The sequence below is a fragment of the Pleurodeles waltl genome, chromosome 6 (assembly GCF_031143425.1).
Source record: "Pleurodeles waltl isolate 20211129_DDA chromosome 6, aPleWal1.hap1.20221129, whole genome shotgun sequence".
NCBI classification, from domain to species: Eukaryota; Metazoa; Chordata; class Amphibia; order Caudata; family Salamandridae; genus Pleurodeles; species Pleurodeles waltl.
The window spans coordinates 1,369,532,170-1,369,555,916 of NC_090445.1; the positions used below are offsets into that span (position 1 = coordinate 1,369,532,170).

General features: G+C 48.5%; 1 protein-coding gene across 9 annotated transcripts in view; it reads left to right on the plus strand.

The window, feature by feature from the left end:
- ARHGEF10L (Rho guanine nucleotide exchange factor 10 like) overlaps window positions 1–23,747 on the plus strand; it is a 552,090-nt gene that overhangs the window by 249,353 nt on the left and 278,990 nt on the right. The window lies entirely within an intron of this gene.

Sequence of the window (23,747 nt, forward strand, 5' to 3'; positions counted from 1 at the left end):
GCCTGAATGTGTTACCTGTGTAGTGACTAACTGTCTCACTGAGGCTCTGCTAATCAGAACCTCAGTGGTTATGCCCTCTCATTTCTTTCCAAATTGTCACTGACAGGCTAGTGACCATTTTTACCAATTTACATTGGCTTACTGGAACACCCTTATAATTCCCTAGTATATGGTACTGAGGTACCCAGGGTATTGGGGTTCCAGGAGATCCCTATGGGCTGCAGCATTTCTTTTGCCACCCATAGGGAGCTCTGACAATTCTTACACAGGCCTGCCACTGCAGCCTGAGTGAAATAACGTCCACGTTATTTCACAGCCATTTTTACACTGCACTTAAGTAACTTATAAGTCACCTATATGTCTAACCTTTACCTGGTAAAGGTTAGGTGCAAAGTTACTTAGTGTGAGGGCACCCTGGCACTAGCCAAGGTGCCCCCACATTGTTCAGAGCCAATTCACTGAACTTTGTGAGTGCGGGGACACCATTACACGCGTGCACTACATATAGGTCACTACCTATATGTGGCTTCACCATGGTAACTCCGAATATGGCCATGTAACATGTCTATGATCATGGAATTGCCCCCTCTATGCCATCCTGGCATTGTTGGTACAATTCCATGATCCCAGTGGTCTGTAGCACAGACCCTGGTACTGCCAGACTGCCCTTCCTGGGGTTTCTCTGCAGCTGCTGCTGCTGCCAACCCCTCAGACAGGCAGCTGCCCTCCTGGGGTCCAGCCAGGCCTGGCCCAGGATGGCAGAACAAAGAACTTCCTCTGAGAGAGGGTGTGACACCCTCTCCCTTTGGAAAATGGTGTGAAGGCAGGGGAGGAGTAGCCTCCCCCAGCCTCTGGAAATGCTTTGTTGGGCACAGATGTGCCCAATTCTGCATAAGCCAGTCTACACCGGTTCAGGGACCCCTTAGCCCCTGCTCTGGCGCGAAACTGGACAAAGGAAAGGGGAGTGACCACTCCCCTGACCTGCACCTCCCCTGGGAGGTGTCCAGAGCTCCTCCAGTGTGCTCCAGACCTCTGCCATCTTGGAAACAGAGGTGCTGCTGGCACACTGGACTGCTCTGAGTGGCCAGTGCCACCAGGTGACGTCAGAGACTCCTTGTGATAGGCTCCTTCAGGTGTTAGTAGCCTTTCCTCTCTCCTAGGTAGCCAAACCCTCTTTTCTGGCTATTTAGGGTCTCTGTCTCTGGGGAAACTTTAGATAACGAATGCATGAGCTCAGCCGAGTTCCTCTGCATCTCCCTCTTCACCTTCTGATAAGGAATCGACCGCTGACCGCGCTGGAAGCCTGCAAACCTGCAACATAGTAGCAAAGACGACTACTGCAACTCTGTAACGCTGATCCTGCCGCCTTCTCGACTGTTTTCCTGCTTGTGCATGCTGTGGGGGTAGTCCGCCTCCTCTCTGCACCAGAAGCTCCGAAGAAATCTCCCGTGGGTCGACGGAATCTTCCCCCTGCAACCGCAGGCACCAAAAAGCTGCATTACCGGTCCCTTGGGTCTCCTCTCAGCACGACGAGCGAGGTCCCTTGAATCCATCGACACCGTCCAAGTGACCCCCACAGTTCAGTGACTCTTCAGCCCAAGTTTGGTGGAGGTAAGTCCTTGCCTCACCTCGCTGGGCTGCATTGCTGGGAACCGCGACTTTGCAAGCTACTCCGGCCCCTGTGCACTTCCGGGGGAAATCCTTTGTGCACAGCCAAGCCTGGGTCCACGGCACTCTAACCTGCATTGCACGACTTTCTAAGTTGGTCTCCGGCGACGTGGGACTCCTTTGTGCAACTTCGGCGAGCACCGTTTCACGCATCCTCGTAGTGCCTGTTTCTGGCACTTCTCCGGGTGCTACCTGCTTCAGTGAGGGCTCTTTGTCTTGCTCGACGTCCCCTCTCTCTGCAGGTACAATTTGCGACCTCCTGGTCCCTCCTGGGCCCCAGCAGCGTCCAAAAACGCCAAACGCACGATTTGCGTGTAGCAAGGCTTGTTGGCGTCCATCCGGCGGGAAAACACTTCTGCACGACTCTCCAAGGCGTGGGGGATCCATCCTCCAAAGGGGAAGTCTCTAGCCCTTGTCGTTCCTGCAGTATTCACAGTTCTTCAGCCTAGTAAGAGCTTCTTTGCACCAACCGCTGGCATTTCTTGGGCATCTGCCCATCTCCGAGCTGCTTGTGACTTTTGGACTTGGTCCCCTTGTTCCACAGGTACCCTCAGACAGGAATCCATCGTTGTTGCATTGCTGATTTGTGTTTTCCTTGCATTCTCCCTCTAACACGACTATTTTGTCCTTAGGGGAACTTTAGTGCACTTTGCACTCACTTTTCAGGGTCTTGGGGAGGGTTATTTTTCTAACTCTCACTATTTTCTAATAGTCCCAGCGACCCTCTACAAGGTCACATAGGTTTGGGGTCCATTCGTGGTTCGCATTCCACTTCTGGAGTATATGGTTTGTGTTGCCCCTATCCCTATGTTTCCCCATTGCATCCTATTGTAACTATACATTGTTTGCACTGTTTTCTAAGACTATACTGCATATTTTTGCTATTGTGTATATATATCTTGTGTATATTTCCTATCCTCTCACTGAGGGTACACTCTAAGATACTTTGGCATATTGTCATAAAAATAAAGTACCTTTATTTTTAGTATAACTGTGTATTGTGTTTTCTTATGATATTGTGCATATGACACTAAGTGGTACTGTAGTAGCTTCACACGTCTCCTAGTTCAGCCTAAGCTGCTCTGCTAAGCTACCATTATCTATCAGCCTAAGCTGCTAGACACCCTATACACTAATAAGGGATAACTGGGCCTGGTGCAAGGTGAGTACCCCTTGGTACTCACTACAAGCCAGTCCAGCCTCCTACAAAAGGGACTTGCTAAAGTGGGAAGCTGGTTTAGTAACATTTGGCATGGGATATTGGCAAAAATAATACAGGGAATATTGATTGTTTTGGCTTGCTTATTTGGGTTATGGTTGTCATGCAAAATTAGCAAAAGAATGAAATTGAAAAGGGCGAAAAATAATCAGAGGAGGGAAGAAAAGAATAGGGAGAAATTGTTCGGAGAAAAATAGACGCGACAAAAATGGGGGAAGAAATTGAGATGAGGGAATTCAGAAGATGAATAAACTGAAGGAAAGGTTTGTGTGATGACAAGAGTCATCAGAGGAGGGATTGTTGGAGTGTGACTTTAATAATCAATATTAACATGAAAAGCTTGCAATGTAATGTCTAATGAAACCGCATAAATGTAATATTAATGCACACGTTTGAAATGTGCCCACGGGGTGTGGCCACCAATGTATACGATGACTAATGAAACTGACTAATAAGGAATTAATAATGTACTCATGTATAGTTTTGTATTAACATATCCTAATTAGAGTTATGTATTAAGGTTTTGCTAAATTACTCACTAGGCCTTAGTTAGCAAGGGGCTGGGCCTAGCTGCCTGGTCTCATATTAACTGTGTTTTTCTAATGTGCTGCTTTCCTGAAGGACACAACGCTGTACTTTTCCAGAAGCTAGAGATATGTGTGTAATCGTAGTAAATTCTGTCTCATGGGACCCGATTTGCTCAAGGAGACATTCTTGTCGAATGCAACAGTGTAATTCGCAATAGGTGCAAGGTCGCCTAAACTAGGAAAAGACAATGGAACTACTGACAGGAGCGACAAGTGTAACTTTTCTTACCTGACATTCTACCCGGTGAAGATGTCAATCACAGGAGCCAATAAACTGCATGAGAACTGTCTTAGGTGAAAATTCTAGTAAGGTGTGTGACGGATTATTGGACAGAGATAATGATGCACCAAATATTGCCCAATGGGAAATTAGAGACTTGTTCGACAACTTTAATATAACGGCGTGACACAAGAAGAAATCAGCCATTACGGAGCTATTCTTACGCTGCCATTACTCTGCCATTCCTTGCCCTTCTGAAAGACCTTGGGGGTCATTACAACATTGGCGGTAAAAGCCTCTTACCGCCGTGCAGAAGACCGCCAACACACCGCCGCGTCCGCGGTAAACCGCCACGGTCATTATGACCCACAACTCGGAAACCGCCAAAATACAGACACCCACACAAGTCCGCCACACCAAAGGCCAGCGATAAACTGGCGATAACCAAACCGACACCGTCATGCCAACAGAAATACGCCCACACTATCACGACACACGAATCCATGCGGCGGTCTTTCAACCGCGGTATCCCATTGGCGGTACACACCACCGTGCTCAAAATACACACACTCCTACAAAACACAGCCACATTGGACAAATCCAAATACACACACCTGATACACATACAAACACCACTCCCACACACCGAATACAATATAAAACACACACCCACATCACCCACAAACCCCCACCACAAAGAAATTGGGACGACGCACAGAGAGAGAGACCATATAGAAGAATCGAGCACCCAGACGCACATATTACCATCACCCACACAAATACCACGCACTTCACACAACACACCAATAAACATCACCACACTTATCACCACACATTCCACCCCACACATCACCAACACCACCCATGGCACCGCAAAGACACCCCAGGTTTTCGGAGGAGGAACTCAGGGTCATGGTGGAGGAAATCATCCGGGTAGAGCCACAGCTATTCGGAGCACAAGTGCAGCAGACGTCCATTGCAAGGAAGATGGAGCTATGGAGCAGAATAGTCGACAGGGTCAACGCAGTGGGACAGCACCCAAGAAATCGGGATGACATCAGGAAGAGGTGGAACGACCTACGGGGGAAGGTGCGTTCCGTGGTGTCCAGACACCGGATTGCAGTGCAGAAGACTGGCGGCGGACCCCCACCTCCTCCCCCAGAATTTACGACATGGGAGGAGCAGGTCTTGGCGATCCTGCATCCTGAGGGCCTCGGCGGAGTATCTGGAGGAATGGACTCTGGTAAGTCACATCTTCACTACTTCATCCCCCCCACCCCACCTGCATGCCAACACATACCCCCACCCTCAGCCTCACACCCATCACTCCTACTCCTTGCAAATGTCCCACCATCACAACGCACCCATCCCAACACCAAGCCCTGCATGCGACCACAAAGCATGGACACCCATCACCAAAGCATGCCCACTGCACATACCCATACCCCCCCCAAACCACTGACACAAAAGCCCCCACACAGGAATTCAGGCACTGGGGGACACCGGCACCCACCCATTGCACACCATTCCACACACAGATGCAATAATCATGCATTTATACCCCTGCAGGACCCCTATGCAACGTCACCGCACAGGAGGGTCCAGAAGAGGCCCACAGTGATGACTGCAGCTCTGTCGACCTGGATCTAGATGACCAGCCCGGCCCATCGGGGACCTCGGGACAGTCGGTTCTCCTCACACAGCCACAGGCCACTGCAGACCTACCCCCCTCTGGAAACACCAGCACAGCACCCACCCAGCGGGCCCACACCTCTGTCTCCAGGACACGTCAAGCAGCAGTGTGTTCACCACTACAGGGCACCCAGGTTAACCCACCACCCCAACAACAACAGGGACCTGGGGGCAGTGGGCACACAGTCCAGGGGACAGAGGCCCAGGGGAACTGGGAGGGCTGCTGTGCGACAGGGTGGGGACAGGCCCAGGGAACCCACTCTCCACAAGGCCCTCTCCTCCATCATGGGAGCATACCACCACTCCCAGGAGACGATGGCTACGGTACTGGCCAAGTTTCAGGAGACCCAGCGCATGCATGAGGAACAGTATTTGGGCTTCAGGGAGGAACTCAGAACCATCGGTTCCGCCCTGGGCACCATCGTAGGGGTGCTGAATCTGGTAGTGACCACTTTGAGGGACACTGTGGCACCACAAAGGGAAAGTGACAACTCAGTTACATACACTGGGTGAAAAGGACAGACAGTACAGAGGTAGTAGTGTTTAAGTACATGTAGTAGGCCGGTTTGTATTCTTACCTCTTTCATTGGAAATATTGCAGTATCACCGTGTTCCTGTTGTCTATGTCGTCTTCTTCGTCTTCCTCCTCTTCACTCTCCACAGGCTCCACAGCTGCTACAACACCACCATCTGGACCATCCTCCTGCAGAAAAGGCACCTGGCGACGCAAAGCCAGGTTGTGAAGCATACAGCAGGCCACGATGATCTGACACACCTTCTTTGGTGAGTAGAATAGGGATCCACCTGTCATATGGAGGCACCTGAACCTGGCCTTCAGGAGGCCGAAGGTCCGCTCAATCACCCTCCTAGTTCGCCCATGGGCCTCATTGTAGCGTTCCTCTGCCCTAGTCCTGGGATTCCTCACTGGGGTCAGTAGCCATGACAGGTTGGGGTAACCAGAGTCACCAATTAGCCACACACAGTGCCTCTGGAGCTGACCCATCACATAAGGGATGCTGCTATTCCGCAGGATGTAGGCGTCATGCACTGAGCCAGGGAACATAGCATTCACATGGCAGATGTACTGGTCTGCCAAACATACCTTCTGGACATTCATGGAATGATAATTCTTCCGGTTTCTGTACACCTGTTCACTCCTGTGGGGGGGGGGGGGCAAAGCCACATGAGTCCCATCAATGGCACCTATGATGTTTGGGATATGTCCAAGGGCATAGAAGTCACCTTTCACTGTAGCCAAATCCTCCACCTGAGGGAACACGATGTAGCTCCGCATGTGTTTCAGCAGGGCAGACTACACTCTGAACAACACGTTGGAAAACATAGGCTGGGACATCCCTGATGCTATGGCCACTGTTGTTTGAAATGACCCACTTGCTAAGAAATGGAGTACTGACAGCAACTGCACTTGAGGGGGGATTCCTGTGGGATGGCGGATAGGTGACATCAGGTCTGGCTCCAGCTGGGCACACAGTTCCAGAATAGTGGCACGGTCAAGCCTGTATGTCAGGATAAGATGTCTCTCCTCCATTGTCGACAGGTCCACCAGCGGTCTGTACACCGGAGGATGCCGCCATCTCCTCACATGTCCCAGCGGACGTTGCCTATGAAGGACAACAGCGAGCACAGAGTCAAACATCCCAGAGGTACGTAACCCCAGCTTTAAAAAAACACGGATCTTAACCCATCGAATGGCTTGTAGGAGTGTGGATGCAAGGCCTAGGTATGTGTGACGCAGTACAAAAAGTAAGGCATGTGGGCCCCTGAAATGGCTGCTGCCTGACCTGTAAAGTGTGACAATGGGATGTGAGGTAACTGCGCTGGCGTTGCACACCGTGGCGGTAGGCGGTCGAAGACCGCGGCGCAATGCTGCATTGGCTAACATTGGACCCTATGGGTCTCAGGAGCCAATGACGATGTGCGCCGGCGGTCGCGGTACACACCGCCGCGGACGTGACCGCCATTTTCTCTCTGTTAATTCACTCGATACCTGATCTTCGACAGGAGAGGACCTACACTGCAAGTGCTGCTGTGACCTTGGTCTGGAAGGGACAATGGCTCATGCGACTGGGGAAAGGGCCCCTGCCTTCACATCAGAGGAGTTGGAGAAGCTTGTGGATGTGGTCCTCCCCCAGTACGCGCTACTTTACGGTCCTCCTGACAAACAGGTAAATACACTGGGAGCATGCTGTATGGGCTATGACTGTGTTGAATGGGGTGGATGAAAGATGGGGGGGGGGGAGAGATTGAGGCATGCTTGAAACGACGGTGAGTGCATGTGCCACATGGCAAGGGTAGGGATGGGGGGCCACTCACATTGATGGTGCCGAAGGTAATTACTTTTCTTCTCCCCCTGTACATTTCATATAGGTCAGCGCCCACAAGAAGACGGATATATGGCGTGCCATCGCCAAGGACGTCCGGACCCTGGGGGTCCACCACAGACGGGGCACCCACTGCCGGAAGAGATGGGAGGACATTCGCCGCTGGAGCAGGAAGACGGCGGAGGCTCAGCTGGGGATGGCCTCCCAACGTGGGAGGGGTGCCCGTCGGACCTTGACCCCCCTGATGTTCCGGATCCTGGCGGTGGCCTACCCCGAGATGGATGGGCGCATGAGGGCATCACAGCAGACACAAGGGGGTGAGTACACTCACATTCTGCTAACTTTGCGCGCTGTGGAGGTGTCTGGGTACGGGAGGAGGGCTGTGGGTATCCCTAGGCCAGGGCGAGTTCCGTAGGCTAGGCCCCTCCGTAAGGCACGGCCCTGTGCCCCCGCTCCCCACCTCTGTAGAGTGCCAAGTACAGCTATTCATGGCCCTGTGTCACCTATGTGTGCAGATGTCGTCCATAGCCTTGTAGGCCATGTTCAAGGGATAGCAAAGTGGACCCCAAGTGCGCGGCGTAGTGCAGGGGGCTTCTGTGTCTGTGCTGTCCGCCAACGGTAGCGGGAATGCATGCACTCAACATGTCTTTCTTCTGTTCCCCCCTGCCCCCTTTTTGTGGTATTCCTGTTCATGTGTGCATTAGCATCATCAGGCAGAGGAGCAGTGGCACCGGAGCACGAGGGAGCTGCATCCCACATGGCCATGGAGGGCCACACTACCGACTCTTAATTCGCCAGTGGGACGGAGGGCGAGGGGAGCTCCACAGTGGGGACACGAGCAGACATTAGTGGATCGGACTCGTCCTCTGATGGGAGCTCCCTTGTGGTGGCGGCAACATCTCTGCCCCCGCAACAACAGGTACAGCCGCCACCCCCTGCACCAGCACCGCCCTCCCAGCAGCCCCTCAGCGTTTGCCCCGTGCCCCGCTCTCCAAGGAAGGTGGGCATCTCCTTCACCCCAGGCACCTCAGGCCCTGCCCCAGTCACCCCTGCTGCCCTCAGTGAGGAGGTCATTGACCTCCTCAGGTCGCTCACTGTTGGGCAGTCTACCATTTTGAATGCCATCCAGGGTGTAGAAAGGGAAGTGCACCAAAGTAATGCATACCTGGAGGGCATTCATTCTGGTCAGGCTGCCCTTCATCGAACCCTGCAATCTCTGGCCTCAGCACTGATGGCAGCCATTGTCCCTGTGTCTAGCCTCCCCCCTCCAACTTCCTACACCCAGACCCAATCCCCTGTACCTCTGCCTATCCCAAGCACACCATCAGACCAGCCTGCACACACCTCAACATCCAAGGGCAGCTCACGCAGACATAAGCACCACACATCCCACAGGCAGTCACACAAGCAACATCCACATAGAGACATACCAACATCCACTGCCTCCACTGTGTCCCCCTCCTCCAAGTCTCCCTGCCAGTCTTGTCTCCACTCACACTTGCATGCACAGCATCTTGCGCCACTACGTCCCTCAGCAGCACACACACCAGAACACCCCGCACACGTGCACTCACCACCCCCACTGCCATTTACACGTCCCCTGTGTCCTCTCCCAGTGTGTCTGTGCCGCCCCCTCCCAAGATACACAAACGCAGGCAGCCACCCACCCATCAGCCATCCACCTCACGACAGCCTACAGCCTAGGCACCTGCACCCAAAGCCACCCCACTTACACCTCCTACAACCACAACCTCTTACTCCACTCCCATACCCACTACACCTACCCGTCCCACTGCTCCCCAAAAAGTTTTCCTCTCCAAACTTAACCTCTTTCCCTCAACTCCCCCACCCCGTCCATGTCATAGGCCCAGAGCTAGCACCTCATCCACTACATCACCGGGCCCGGCGGTGCATGTCGTGTATGGTCACTGGAGTGCACCGCCCACCAGGGCAGCCAGTCTGGTACGGAGCCACAGCACAGCCAGCCCCCCCCCCCCCCCCTCAGAAACATCCAAAAAATGACAGTGCACGGTGGCAGAGGGTCAAGACACCAGGGACAAAAACCCCTACCAGGGCTCCCGGCGGGAGTGTCGAGGCAGCTGGGACACTGGCCAAGGTGGGGAAGGGCCACAGGAGAGCAGGAAAGGCTGGGAAGGGCAGCACGCCCGACAACACCGCCATCAGCCCAGCTGGCCAGGAGGGCCCCGCAAGCCCCATCCCAGCTGGCCAGGAGGCCACCAAAAGCCCCAGCACAGCTGCCCAGGAGGCCACCAAAAGCCCCAGCACAGCTGCCCAGGAGGGCCCCGGCACCCACAGGACAGGTGGGCAGGAGGGCCCCCCCAGCCCCAGGACAGATGGCACATGAGCACCCCGGCATGGCCAGCACCGCTGAACAGGGCACGGCTATCCCAAGCACCGCTGAACAGGGCACGGCTATCTCAAGCACCGCTGAACAGGGTACCGCCATCTCAAGCACCGCTGAACAGGGCACGGCTATCTCAAGCACCGCTGAACAGGGCACGGCTATCTCAAGCACCGCTGAACAGGGCACGGCTATCTCAAGCACCGCTGAACAGGGCACGGCTATCTCAAGCACCGCTGAACAGGGGACCGCCATCTCAAGCACTGCTGAACAGGGCACGGCTATCTCAAGCACCGCTGAACAGGGGACCGCCATCTCAAGCACCGCTGAACAGGGCACGGCTATCTCAAGCACCGCTGAACAGGGGACCGCCATCTCAAGCACCGCTGAACAGGGCACGGCTATCCCAAGCACCTCCGAACAGGGCACGGCTATCTCAAGCACCGCTGAACAGGGGATCGCCATCTCAAGCACCGCTTAACAGGGCACGGCTATCTCAAGCACCGCTGAACAGGGGACCGCCATCTCAAGCACCGCTGAACAGGGCACGGCTATCCCAAGCACCTCTGAACAGGGCACGGCTATCCCAAGCACCGCTGAACAGGGGACCGCCATCTCAAGCACCGCTGAACAGGGGACCGCCATCTCAAGCACCGCTGAACAGGGCACGGCTATCCCAAGCACCGCTGAACAGGGCACGGCTATCCCAAGCAACGCTGAACAGGGGACCGCCATCTCACGCAGCGCTGGCCCATGAGCGGCAGGGGCAGTGCCGCATCTGTGTCGGACAGGGCTGCACGATGCACTCTGGGCACCAGGCCCCCTCCAGAACCAGTGGAGACATGCATCCACTACCTCATTCCTGCACAGGAAGAAGCACTCTGGCCAACAGGCACCCTCCAGAACCAGTGGAGACTGTTATCCACTTGAGAGACTGTGGCTTTGCACTCCCCAGGATTGAACAGTGGGCAACCCACCCACTGTAGAGACTTTGGCTTTGCACTCCCCAGGATGGAACAGTGGGCAACCCACCCACTGTAGAGACTTGAGAGACTGTGGCTTTGCACTCCCCAGGATGGAACAGTGGGCAACCCACCCACTGTAGAGACTTGAGAGACTGTGGCTTTGCACTCCCCAGGATGGAACAGTGGGAAACCCACCCACTGTAGAGACTTGAGAGGCTGTGGCTTTGCACTCCCCAGGATGGAACAGTGGGCAACCCACCCACTATAGAGACTTGTGAGACTGTGGCTTTGCACTCCCCAGGATGGAACAGTGGGCATGGAGCCCCCTCGTGGATCTGGCGTTGTGCACTCATCCGGCTGAGGTGCCCCCCCTTCCCTTCCCCCTGAGGTGCCTGTAGTTTTGCTATCTGATGCCCCTGCAGTGTTCTCTCCGTTTTGGTCAGGTATCCGGTGTGGGCTTTGCCCATGTTTTTTGGGCCCAGTGGTCCACGGACAATGCCTGGTACAATGCCTGGACTTGTAAATTTGGTGTATAGAATAGTTTTTAGTGTGTATATATTTTTGATTGCTGTATTTCAATATATTTCAATGGTTACAGTCATTTCCTTTTGTCTTTGCATTCTTCCAGGGGGTCTGGGGGGTGTAACTGTGATGTATAGATATGTATTAGTGTGTGTGTTGTAGTGGGTGAGGGTGGGGGTGTTGCGTGTGTGTGTCACTGTTTTTTCCCTCCCCCCTTCCCTGTGTCGTAGGTGCAGTACTCACCGTTGTCTTCTGAGCCGGCGTACGTGCTCCTGGTAGAGGAGCAGGAAGACTATGGCTGGGAGGATTTGGAGTTCCGGGTCCATGGTGTCCTCGTTCCTCGTGGGGTGTGTAGAGGTGAGCGTTTCCCCTCCGAAATGCCTGTTTCCGCCGTGTTTTTATCAGCGGTGAATCCGCCCCGGAAAAGGTGGCGGATTGGACTGTTGTGATACTATGGGCGGTACTTTGACTCCCGCCTGTCTGTTGGCGGTGACCGCCGCGCTGTTTGTTTGTACCGCGCGGCGGTCGGAGTGTTAAAGTGGCTGTCTTTGTTGGCAGTTTCCGCCACGGTCGTGATTCCATTTTTTTTCCCGCCGGCCTGTTGGCGGTTTTACCGCCGCTTTAGCACCGACCGCCAGGGTTGTAATGACCAACTTTGTCTTTTACTTAAACCATCCTATCCTTACCCCCTTTGCCTGATTGCACTTCTCCTCCTTATGAGGGAAGAGCCTTTTGCAATACCTGGATGAGTCTTACCTGTTCTATACTGGCTAATGGCGAATCGACTTATGTCCTGAGGACGAAGACTGATCTTGAAAGCTGCCCCATTTGGATGGGTAGCTATCTAATGAATTGTAATTGTCTGTTTGCCTTTTCTTTCTAGGTACCAACTGCTCTTTTGACAGAGGCCATAGTTATATGTTTTCCAAATTCATGTTGCTAAATTGTTTTGCATGAAGCCCAACATGCTGATGCTAATTTGAGGTTAGTTAAGGGGTTCACTAATATCGGGTGCAAATAGACAAATGACTGAATTCTTGCTTTGTTGAATAATGTACTAATGATACTCTGCTAAAGTTGATTGATATTGGCATCGTGCTTTGTTCTAAGTTCATGATCTATGATTTGATAAAGTCTTATTCGAGTTGCCATGTCGTAGTTTTGTTGATGTGCTTACTGATATTGAGACTAATAAATATGCTAGTAGATTGTAACTAAAAGGGAATAAATATCCTAACTCTTACTAGACTTGTGTGGTTATTCATGGCTGAAAGGTCATGGTGTGTTTGGTTCTTATTAAAGGTTATTAATTAGTTTAATTGATTAGTTATTGTGAATATTGATTAGGTTATTGATCTATTGATTGACATGCTAGATAGATATCTCGTTCTGGGAAGTCCCCAAACGTGGTCAAAAGATTCACTGGCCTAAAACGAGTCCCCTTGTAAGTTAAATTAACAAGGTTTGGACGCGTTATCACATCCTTAATGAAACAGATGCAATTACAGTTGTTGTAAATAATTTGACAGATTACATATCAAGTTACACTTAACACTATGACAGGGTTGACTATGAATGTAGTATGATTAATTGGTTTGATTATGTGTTATTTTATCATTACATTTCACTTTTGGTATTTATTGGTATAAATATTGTGAAACTATAAGCATTGCAAGTGTTGTGTGTGTGATGGTTGCATGGGCTGTTAGAGAAGGTTTGGATTGTGCTCTTAATTATAATTTATGAACTTTACTGGGTTTTTGGTTTTAATTTGTAACCATATTTGTACTTAACTGTACTTTTTAGGTGAATTTCCGTTTTTTAGGATCGAGCCTGTGAGTGCTTATGCTGGCACTTGCATCTCACTTGTGAGACTCTGTTGTGTACAGTAAATGGCTTGGAGCCCACCAGTCGCTTACCATTTGTTGGCTTTTGTGGCACTCTTCCTTACAGCCTTGTAATTTGTCACTGTAGGCCAAACATAATTTCCGTTCATCTGTGTGGAGCAGGGACCAAGCACTGATTGATTGAATTTATTCAGTGCCCGTCCGCTGCTCCCAATGTGATTGAAATACTATTCTATTCTTTTTAACTTCTAGTGCCCAGCAAACAGAAAGCTTGTGACTGGCAAAAATGTGACAAGCAGGACAAACAAAATTGCAAAGCTTTATTTTTATAGCTAACCTTCTTTATTTTGCCAAGTCGTGTTTTCTCACTTTGCACTCATGTTTTCTTTTGTTTTTGCTTGTGGGCACTGTTCTCAAAAGATGACGATTATTTTGTTCTAAATATTGCAAAGCTACATTGTTTGTTTATTATGTGAAATTTCTGAAATGATGCTTTAGCACATAGTCCTGCAGCACACTTTATTCCACCCCACCTCACCCCACACCAATCCACCCCACTTCAATCCAATCCACCCACTCCAATCAAGTCCACTGCTACCCAATGCACCTCACTCCAATCCACCCACCCTACTTACCACTCAACATACTCCACTTAATCCAACTACTCTAGTCCAATCCAGTCCACATTAATCCACCCTACCCCAGTCCAATCCACCCCACTCCATACCACCTTAATCTAGCCCACTCCAATCCAGTCCACCCCTCTCTCAATCAGTCCATCCCACACCAATCCACCCCACACCTGTCCAGTCTGCCCCAACCCAATCAACGCCACACCAGTCAAATCCATCACAATCTCCCCTCTGCAATCCACTCAACCCCACTCCAGTCCACCCCACCCCACCCCACCCCAACCTAATCCACCACACTCAATCCAATCCACCCCACCCTAATCTACCCAACTCAATACACCTCACTGCACTCAATCCAATCCACCCCATTCACCCCAATCCACTTCACCCTAATTCACTTCACCCCAACTGATCCAACCCAATCTGATCCAATTCTCCCCACGCCAATCCAATCCACCTTACCTCAGTGCAATCTACTCCACTCCAATCCACCCCACTCCAATCCACCCCTGCAGTCCGCCCCACCCCAATCCATTCCACCCCATTTCAGTCCACTCCACTCAACCCCACTCTAATCCACTCCAGTCCACCCCACTCCAGTCCACTCCACCCCAATCCAATCCACCCCACCCCATTCCAGTTCAGCCCACCACATTCCAGTCCAATCCATCCAGCCTACCCCACTCTAGTTCAAACCACCCCAGTGGTGGTTGGTCGCAGGGCTTTGCTCCCAACTCTCCGTGAGTGGCCAGCACCTGCCCCACAGCGTCTTAGCTACTGTCCACAGGCCATGCAACACTTCGCAAGTGGCCAACCCACCCAGGCAGGGCCTTTGGCCATGCAGAGCAGTGTTGGCCACAGTGCTTGCCCCTCCGCACCGAGCTCTACCCTGCACAGTTGGCCACCCTCACACTGCTTGCAACCTGTGGCCTTGAGCTTCCGAACAGACCCTGCACCCAACCCTCCCTTCAAACCTAGGTGTGAAGGCAACTTCCACCTGTGGACATTGACCAAGGAAGACAGTAAATACTCTCCCAACCTCCATTTTTGACAGGAATTGAGAATCTATGCTACAGAGAGAACTGCTTGTCCAAGAGAGGGTTCATTATTAATTTTCGAGTGTGGACAGCATCATTTATAAATCTCCTAGGTGCAGCCTTTCATTGTTCAATACCACATTCCATGAAGCATCGGCGGTACATGAGGTTTAGTCATGCTGGACTCCATGATGGTGTATAGTGCCACTCCAATGGCTTCATAAGTGTGTATAGTCATGGTTTGTGCCTCCATCTAGGTTTAGAGTGCCCTGTGGGTCTCACAGTGCCTTCTACTTTATGTTCACAGAATTCATATTCCAGGTATTATCAACTTGTACCATTGTCTTCTTTGAACTTAACACACAAGGGCATATTGAGGGTCTATAGTCCCTTGAGTGTGGATCTGTGTAGGTGTATCGTACCTTCTTTGTTGCTACACGTAGGTGCATAGCATCATTTGTATCATATTGAGACTGATACAAAGTGTCCTTGATAATCATAGTCTATGCAGTACTGACTTGTAGAGCTGTCTGTGGGTGAGCTTCACACATAAATGAGCTTTCCTATAGTATGCCTCATTTGTGACTTCTTGTAGGTGTTTAGCACATGGATTATGTTTTCATGTAGGCTTATAGTATCCTGTGGCTCTTACTATATGTATGTGAACAGCATATTCCATGTAGCCTTGATTTGGAGTGGTGCTCTTCACACAGGTGTGTAAACCCCCTTTGTGGATCCATGTTCCATACAGAACGTTTGTGTCTTCATGTAGATGTATAGCACACTGTGTGCTATGTGTAGTGCCTTATAATATATGTTGTGAACATCATCTTCCATTCAGAGTATGGCCACGCCAGGCCCAGTAGAGATGTGCAGCACCTTCCTTCCGTCGATGTAGAAATGTAACCTGAAATATTGTTCAGTCCCAGAGAAGGATGAATTACAAGGATAGTTTAAAGGTTAAATGGATTAGTTGTGTTATTTGTTGGCGTTCGTTTATTAAGGTTATTAGGCTTTGCATTAATGTCAGAGTCTTGTGGCACCTTGTGGCAACATGTGTTACTAATCTCAGAAAATGAGTCCTTCTGCATGCCATCATACGATGTTCCAGAGAAAACGATAGACCATTGGTGTGCTGCCCATTGCGGCCGAAGAAAAGACCCTCTGCTACGGCTTATAACACGGGAATTAAAAAGAATCAACGTAGTGCTGACAAACATCATCTGCTTGCTCAATCGCACCCGTCTGACCACACTCTTCTAGCTACCCAATGTAACAGTGTCAGCCTCTAGTCATCATCTATTTAGAGCTTGCTGACACACCCGTAGGTCTATTGTGCCGCTCTCCTGTCTAGCCAAAGCACTTCCAGCTGACCCACACCCAGGTCATGTGAGGCATTTCCGGGCACAATACAAGTTGGTAACTGCAACGGTGGGTCTGGTACAGGGGGTCCAGCATTGTGAAAGAGATCAAATAAAATATGTTTTGCAGATGCTTTATAAAATCGACATAAAAAAAAAGAAAAAAGTGTGATGAAATGTATGTGCTCATAGATCAACATGCATGCACGTGCATACGGCATGATGTGGTTGCCATTTTGTACTTTGCAAGATTGCGGAAGACGCTTTTGGAGAGGTAAATTTGAAAAAAGTTAAATGTACACGAAAATGTGTACGTGAAAAGGAAAGACTCAGCAGTAAATTGCAGACAGGCCCTCCAAAAATGAAAAAAACACACTTGTTATGGGCATGATAGGAGGGGTGGGGAGCATAGAGAAGCAGGTGGTGAAATCCTCTGTGGAGCAATGGGAATAGGGTCAGTCGAGCAACAAAGGAACTTCGGGATGGTAAGGAAAAAAGAAATGTATTTAAAGAAATGACATGGGGCGGAGAAATCAATGAAGGAGATGGGAAGGAGGGGGAAAAGTAGCACGAGAACGGAGCAAGAATGTGGGAGGAAAGGAGCATACCAGGAACAGAGCAAGAACAGTCATGCATTTTCATGAAATGCTGAAAGTTTTTTTTTTTTTTTTTTTTTTTTTTTTAAAGTAGTTTGCTGAATTCGAAAAGTGGAAGAATACAAGTTCATTAGTTTAGAGATGGTAACAATGTTATGCTCCAGGGAACGGAAAACACAAGAAAAGGAAGGGAAGCCATCGAATGAACAGAATGCAAATTAATTTGTCAAGAAAGCCAACCAATAATAATTAATTCTCTTGCCCAAGAGCATTGTTTGTATCGGTATTGTCCACAGTAGATGAGAACTAATATTGCTGTTTGTGGTCATGCGCATTCGTTAGAGGGTGTGGGTTCACATGTGCTCACATGTTAGTGATGAAGCAGAAAATGAAGGTTTTACATTTATTAACACGTAAACGTAGTGTGAAATAATCATGTGTGATTTTGGGTCTGTTTGTACATCATCTTTCTGTGTTTTTGTATGTGGTGTGCATAAATGACTGGTTTGCACTTTGCCAATTCGGTAAAATGCTGACCCGGGCAAAATAGTTTTATTTCTTGGCAACTTGAGGGCTTCTGTGGCATTATAGCCATCTTGGTAAACGGTGATAATTCTTGGCAACTTATGGCTATCAATTGCAATTGTGACATGCTGACCCTTGTGTATTGATGCAATTTTTTAGCAACTTGAGATCATTCATGGCATGAGTCCTACCTTGGTAAAGTGCACGCTATTACATGATGTTGGTATTTCTTGGAAAATTGTGGAAATATATGCTGGTCCCCCTGTTAAAGTCATAGGCTTCACATTGTGGCGATTGTCCTTGGCAACTTGAGAGCATGCATTGCATGATGGCTATTGCTGAAACCTGATAAAAGGAGGCCCTTGCATAATGATGCTATGCATTGACAACTTGTGGGAATCCTTGCTCGTTTCATCGTAAAAATATTGGCCCTCACATATTAGTGATAATCCTTTGCCTCTTGAGTCCATGAATAGCATAATGTCCATTGCTAACCCCTGCTAAAATACTGGCCTTCTGCTTAGTAGACGTATTACTTGCCAACTTGTGATCATTAGTGGCATGAAGTCCAGCCCTGGGAAAATGCTGGCCCTGGACCAGTGGGGGTAATTATTGTTAACTTGTAGGGAACCATGACACAATACCCACTCCTGGTAAATTGCTGGCTGTGACCTAATGGTGGTAATTGCTGTCAACGTGTGGTCATTCATGGTATGATGGCCACCACTGATGAAATGTTGGCCCCATACCACATGTAATTCTATTTCTTTACAATTTGTGGGCATTTGTAACATCATTACCAACCTTGGTAGCTAGTTGGACTGCAATTAAGAGTGGAATTTATTGGCAACGTTTAAGCATTCAGGAAACTCCTGGCAGAATGGTAGTCCTTATTGGCAAAATGTGAACATCCATGTTATATTGGGTTCTAGGTAATTAATCCTGGGCTATTCCAGACACATGGATAGCACTAGTGTCTAATCCCATGATGAGTTCCTGATGTGCTTGTTTCCCTTTTTCTACTTTATCTTTTTTTGTGCCACTCTACCCCTTTCTTCCCTATGGATTTGAATAAGAGCACATTGAACCCTTGTTTTGTTATTATATTGGTTTGCTACTCAAATGTTTTCTTTTTTTAAGACCTTTGCAGTTTACCTCCCTTTTGCATTTTTTTGACGAGGGAGTTTACCCCACCACACCCCTGCTTTTTCCTAATTTTTAGGTCGAGCGCGCAGGCGCTTTGATCTGTTGTAAGTTTTGTGGGCTTTTAACCACACCCACCTCACGTCCAACACTTTAATTTGTTTGAGGACTAGCGTTTCAAAAATCACTTGATGTCCTTGGCAAATGCTTTGTTTTTCCCAGCTTGGGGCAGTTTGGTTACCGCCTTGGGCACCGACCTTGTTACAGGGATAATTGCACAATTGTTGACATACTTCAGCGAGGGTGAACTACTTTTTTCTTTTGTCTGTGCTTCGTGGCTGCCATGGCGCTCACAGCACTCAGAGTGCAAACTCAATTGGCGGTATCATTTTTACATGATATGCACTCTGATCTGCTTAGTACAGGTTATTTGCAGCAGTCATATTAACCCTGTGTGCTTCCTTATGATGACTCCAAGCTTCCACTAGACAAAAGTACGTTCTCTTGGCTGCCATGGCGTTCACAGCTCAAACTCGATTGGCAGTATCGTTGTTTCAGTATATGCACTCTGATCTGCTTAGTACACGTTCTTTTCAGCAGGCATATTAACCCTGTGCATTACCTTATAATGATGAGTCAAAGCTTCCAGTAGACAAAAGTACATTCTCGCTCCAGAAAGAACATTAACCCTCTTTGCTACCTTATAATGAGTCCAAACTTCCACTAGACAAAAGTGCGTTCTCTCTTCAAAAAGAACATTAATCTCCAAGAGTTAGTTTGACGTTTTTACATTATATGCTCTCTGATCTGCTCAGCACACATTCTTTGCAGCACACATGTTGGTTCTGGGACTTGTAGTTTTAATTTTTTTATGTGACACAAGCTGGAATCCAGCCTTGGAGTAATATTCGTAAAGTTGTCCAGCTCTCTAGTTAGATGCGTGATTCGCTCATTTAGTTTATGTATCAGCTTTACATTCTGGGACTTGCAATTTTATTTGTATAACATGATACAAGCTTTGAATACAAAGCAGAAACCTGACTAGATGAACTACACACGTTTGAGTCTGTGAAACTTGAGCTGTGTGTGCGTGTATTTAAAAAAATAACTTAAAGGAAAACTTACAGTTGATTATGCTGTGCAATGGTCACTATTTTATAACTAATATTTCAGTTCAAGAATGTCTGAGGATCATTAATATCATGTGAGATGGCTCGCCTCAGGCATGTGAAAAATCATGGGCATTTTGTTCGACTCCTCACACAGCAATAAAGGGACAGCGATCCAGTAAGCATGCATTCTTGGAGTACAATTATTTATTCATTGCCCACGGGCAAGGTCGCCTGTACCAACTGCCAAGTAAATATGTTTTGCACTTGGGAGTAGTTTGTGTTTTAAGGGCCTGTTTAAAAAACAAATTCCAGTAGGCCTACTAGCCCTTTAGTTAGATGCAGGGCCACTGGAATTATGTGGCAGAGAGTACCAAAATATGCAGCAGGGTTAACCAATTAATGTGGCAAAAAAAGTCCAGAAATGCATTTACAACACCAATAGCTCCAACTCAAGTAAACGCAATACCTATTGCATTGCAAATGCTTGTATTTTCTAGGAGGTGCCGACCCTCACCCTTGCTCCTCATGTTCCATTTTCTATTCTGCCTAGCACCTGTTGCGGTGACCAATCCTGCAAAGTGGGTCAGGGAATGAAAGGATCAATGTGACTACCACAAAAGCACCACATACCGTTATCACAGTGTCGGCCTCTGGAATTTTGCTGCTGCTCATATTATAGTGGTACTTTTTGGAATATTGTGGGCATCAGTGGTATGGTGGTGCCTATCTCTGATATAATTCTATTCCTGACATAATAACTATCAATCATGACATATTATGCAGAACTATGGCACAGTGCTGCTTGCCTTAGCATATTGTTTGTATCCTATTACAATGGTGGTAATTCCTGATTTATTGTGGGCAGCTAAGGCACAGTGGTGAGTCTGGTAATATTGTGGTAATTCTGGCATTACTGTGGCCATTCATTGAACAGTGGTGGGAATTCTTGAAACTTTGTCATCCATGACACAGTCGCTCCCAGAGCTGCTACAGTGCTCAACCTTGTATTATGATGGTAATTCTTGACCTAATGTGTGGATGCATTGAATGGTAGTGAACACCCTTGCACAAGGCTGGCTGTGGCTTATTGGGTAATTATTGGTATATTGTCGACAGCAATGAGTGATAGGACCAAGGCAAAAATATAAATCATTTTAATACATTAAGGTTCAAGTACGCTAACAGAATTTAGAAACCAGTGCAAGTGATCAAATGTAACAGGTGCATTAATTTGCTTCCTGAGCAAACCCTCTCTCCAAAACCAGATGTGTGTGCCACTGCTTGGGTTTTTGGGTGAGTGTGGGAAAAGGCACAACCTGCAGCATTTCTAAATGCATGTGTTCTTCTGGTGAAAACATTTAGGTGCAATATGTTTCTAAAATAAACAGGCTGTGTTTCACGTTTTGAATATGTTTCATTATTTCTCATATAAATTCTTGGTACAAGATTAATTCAAGTTGTTATAAACTGTACTGTATCACTTTTATTGCTTCAGTAATTCTGATAATGAGCCGGGCTCCCCTATGCTAACTAGTTACGCTACCTTCTTCTTGGACAGGGCTGCTGTACATGGGAGTTCTTGTTCCTCTGTGGTGCAGGCAGTCCTCTGGAAGCTTGGCAGCTGGACCCACAGGACGCATCACCTTCTTTTGCAGGGCTTTTAAAGCAGAAGACAGGCTGGTAGGGCTGGGGCCAAGTCAGTTTTCATCTTCTTTCTTCTCTGCTGGGGTTTCAGCTTAACAGTCCTTCTTCCTTCCCTCTTCCTCTGAGGTCACCAGGACTGATGTCTTGGGTTCAGGGGAGCCCTTAAATCCTGGATTTAGGGGCATTACAGGAATCAGAGGGCAGTAGCCAATGGCTACTGTCCCTGAGGGTGGCTACACCCTTCCTGTGTCCACTCCCTTTGGGGAGGGGGACACACACCTAACTCCATTGCTCCCTGCCCCTCAAACTAAGATGGAGGATTTTGCAAGGAGGGGGTCACCTCAGCTCTGGACACCTTAGGGGTGGTCCCAGCTGCGGTGGTCACTCCTCCCCGCTTTCCCTAATTTTCACGCCAGACTTGTCACCAAAAGTGGGGCTTTGTCCAGGGAGCAGGCATCTCCACTAGCTGGAGTGCCCTGGGGCACTGTATCAAGAGCCTTGATCCTTTAAGGCTCACCGCCAGGTGTTACAGTTCCTGCAGTGGGGAGATATGATGCACCAGTGCAGGCTTTGTTTCTGGCCACCGAGAGCACAAAAGCTCTCACCCCATGTGTTCAGAAACTCGTTTCTTAGTGGCAGGCTGGCACAGTCCTGCACTAATGGATTGGGTAAAAAACAGGGGGCATCTCTAAGATGCCCTCTGGGTGCATTGTTCTATAAATCCAACATTGGCATCAGTGTGGGTTTATTGTGCTGAGAATTTTGATGCCAAACTTCCCAGTATGCAGTGAAGCCATTTTGGAGCTGTGGAGTTGGTAATGATAAACTCGCAGACCAAATACTTAATATGGCTAAACTGCACTTACAATGTGTAAGAATGGACCTAGACACTGCAGGGGAATATTGCTCATGCAGCTATGTCCTCACCTGTGGTATAGTGCACCCTGCCATAAGGCTGTAAGGCCTGCTAGAGGGGTGACTTACCTATGCCACAGGTAGTGGTTTGTGGGCCTGGCACCCTGTGTGGGGTGCCATGTTGACTGCCTTTTTCTCCCCATCAGCACACACAAGCTGCAAAGGCAGTATGGATGTGCTTGGCGAGGGGTCCCCCAGTGTGACATAATACATGCTGCAGCCCTTGGGGACCTTCCCTGGCCACAGGTCCCTTGTTACCATTGGAACCTTTTACAAGGGACTTACATGCCAGGGGTGTGCCAATAGTGTAAACAAAGGTACAGATTTAAGGAAGGAACACTGGTGCTGGGGCCTAGTTAGCAGGATCCCAGCACACTCTCAGTCAAAGTTGGCATCAATATCAGGCAAAAGGTGTGGGGTAACCATGCCAACAAGGGCACTTTCCTACACAGCATGATCTAATGCCATTGGTGTTCAAAATGTTTTTGAAATAAAACTAAACTTGAAAAAAAAAAAAACATTTTCTTCATATTTAACTTTCAGCAATTGTGTGCACACATACCCTCTCCTGACATAATTGTCTTACTATATAGGGATGAACGCGAGTGCTAATACAATACATTAATGTCGAGGAGACTTTTGTCATATTGGCTGATCTTCTGTTGTTTTCTGGTTTTCTATTAGCAAACTCTGTTTTGGCATGCACAAATTATAACACAGCATGGGAATAACTTTGTCGTCCTGCTCTGAACACATTTAAGCCCATAACTTTTTCCAAACCTTGATAGATGATAGTGATGTGAGACTTACTAGTTCCTTAGCTTGGTTGGTGGGTGATGCATGAGTGTAATAGGATGCATCCACCCACCAATAGCACCACAAATCCAATGTAAATGGTGAGATAATTATCGGGAAATGGTAGCATGTCCACCCATCTGGGACACCATACCTATTTTAAAAATGATATCTGTGTGGAAAGTCCCTTGCGCTCAGGAGGGGCATCATTCATCACTATAATGCACGGGCAGACTTTTAAAGGGGCTATGAGTTTCATAAAATCAAGTTATATGAAGATGATCATTTTCCTACTGGTATTCGTCCCAACAAAAATTTGGGACTTACCTAAACCCCTCCCTCCAATATCTTTCATTTCCCACTAAAGACCTCAAGCTTTTCACATCTCACAGATACACAGACATATCGTGAAACGTTTTTGGGGGCTACATCACTTCTCTTACCTCCAGAAGATTCAAAAACATTCCAGTTTTCTTTCTCACAAAATATAAGGAGACATATTTTGAAATGAAATTTGGAATGCATCCTTCTTCACCCCACTAAGAAGTTCAACATTTTGTACA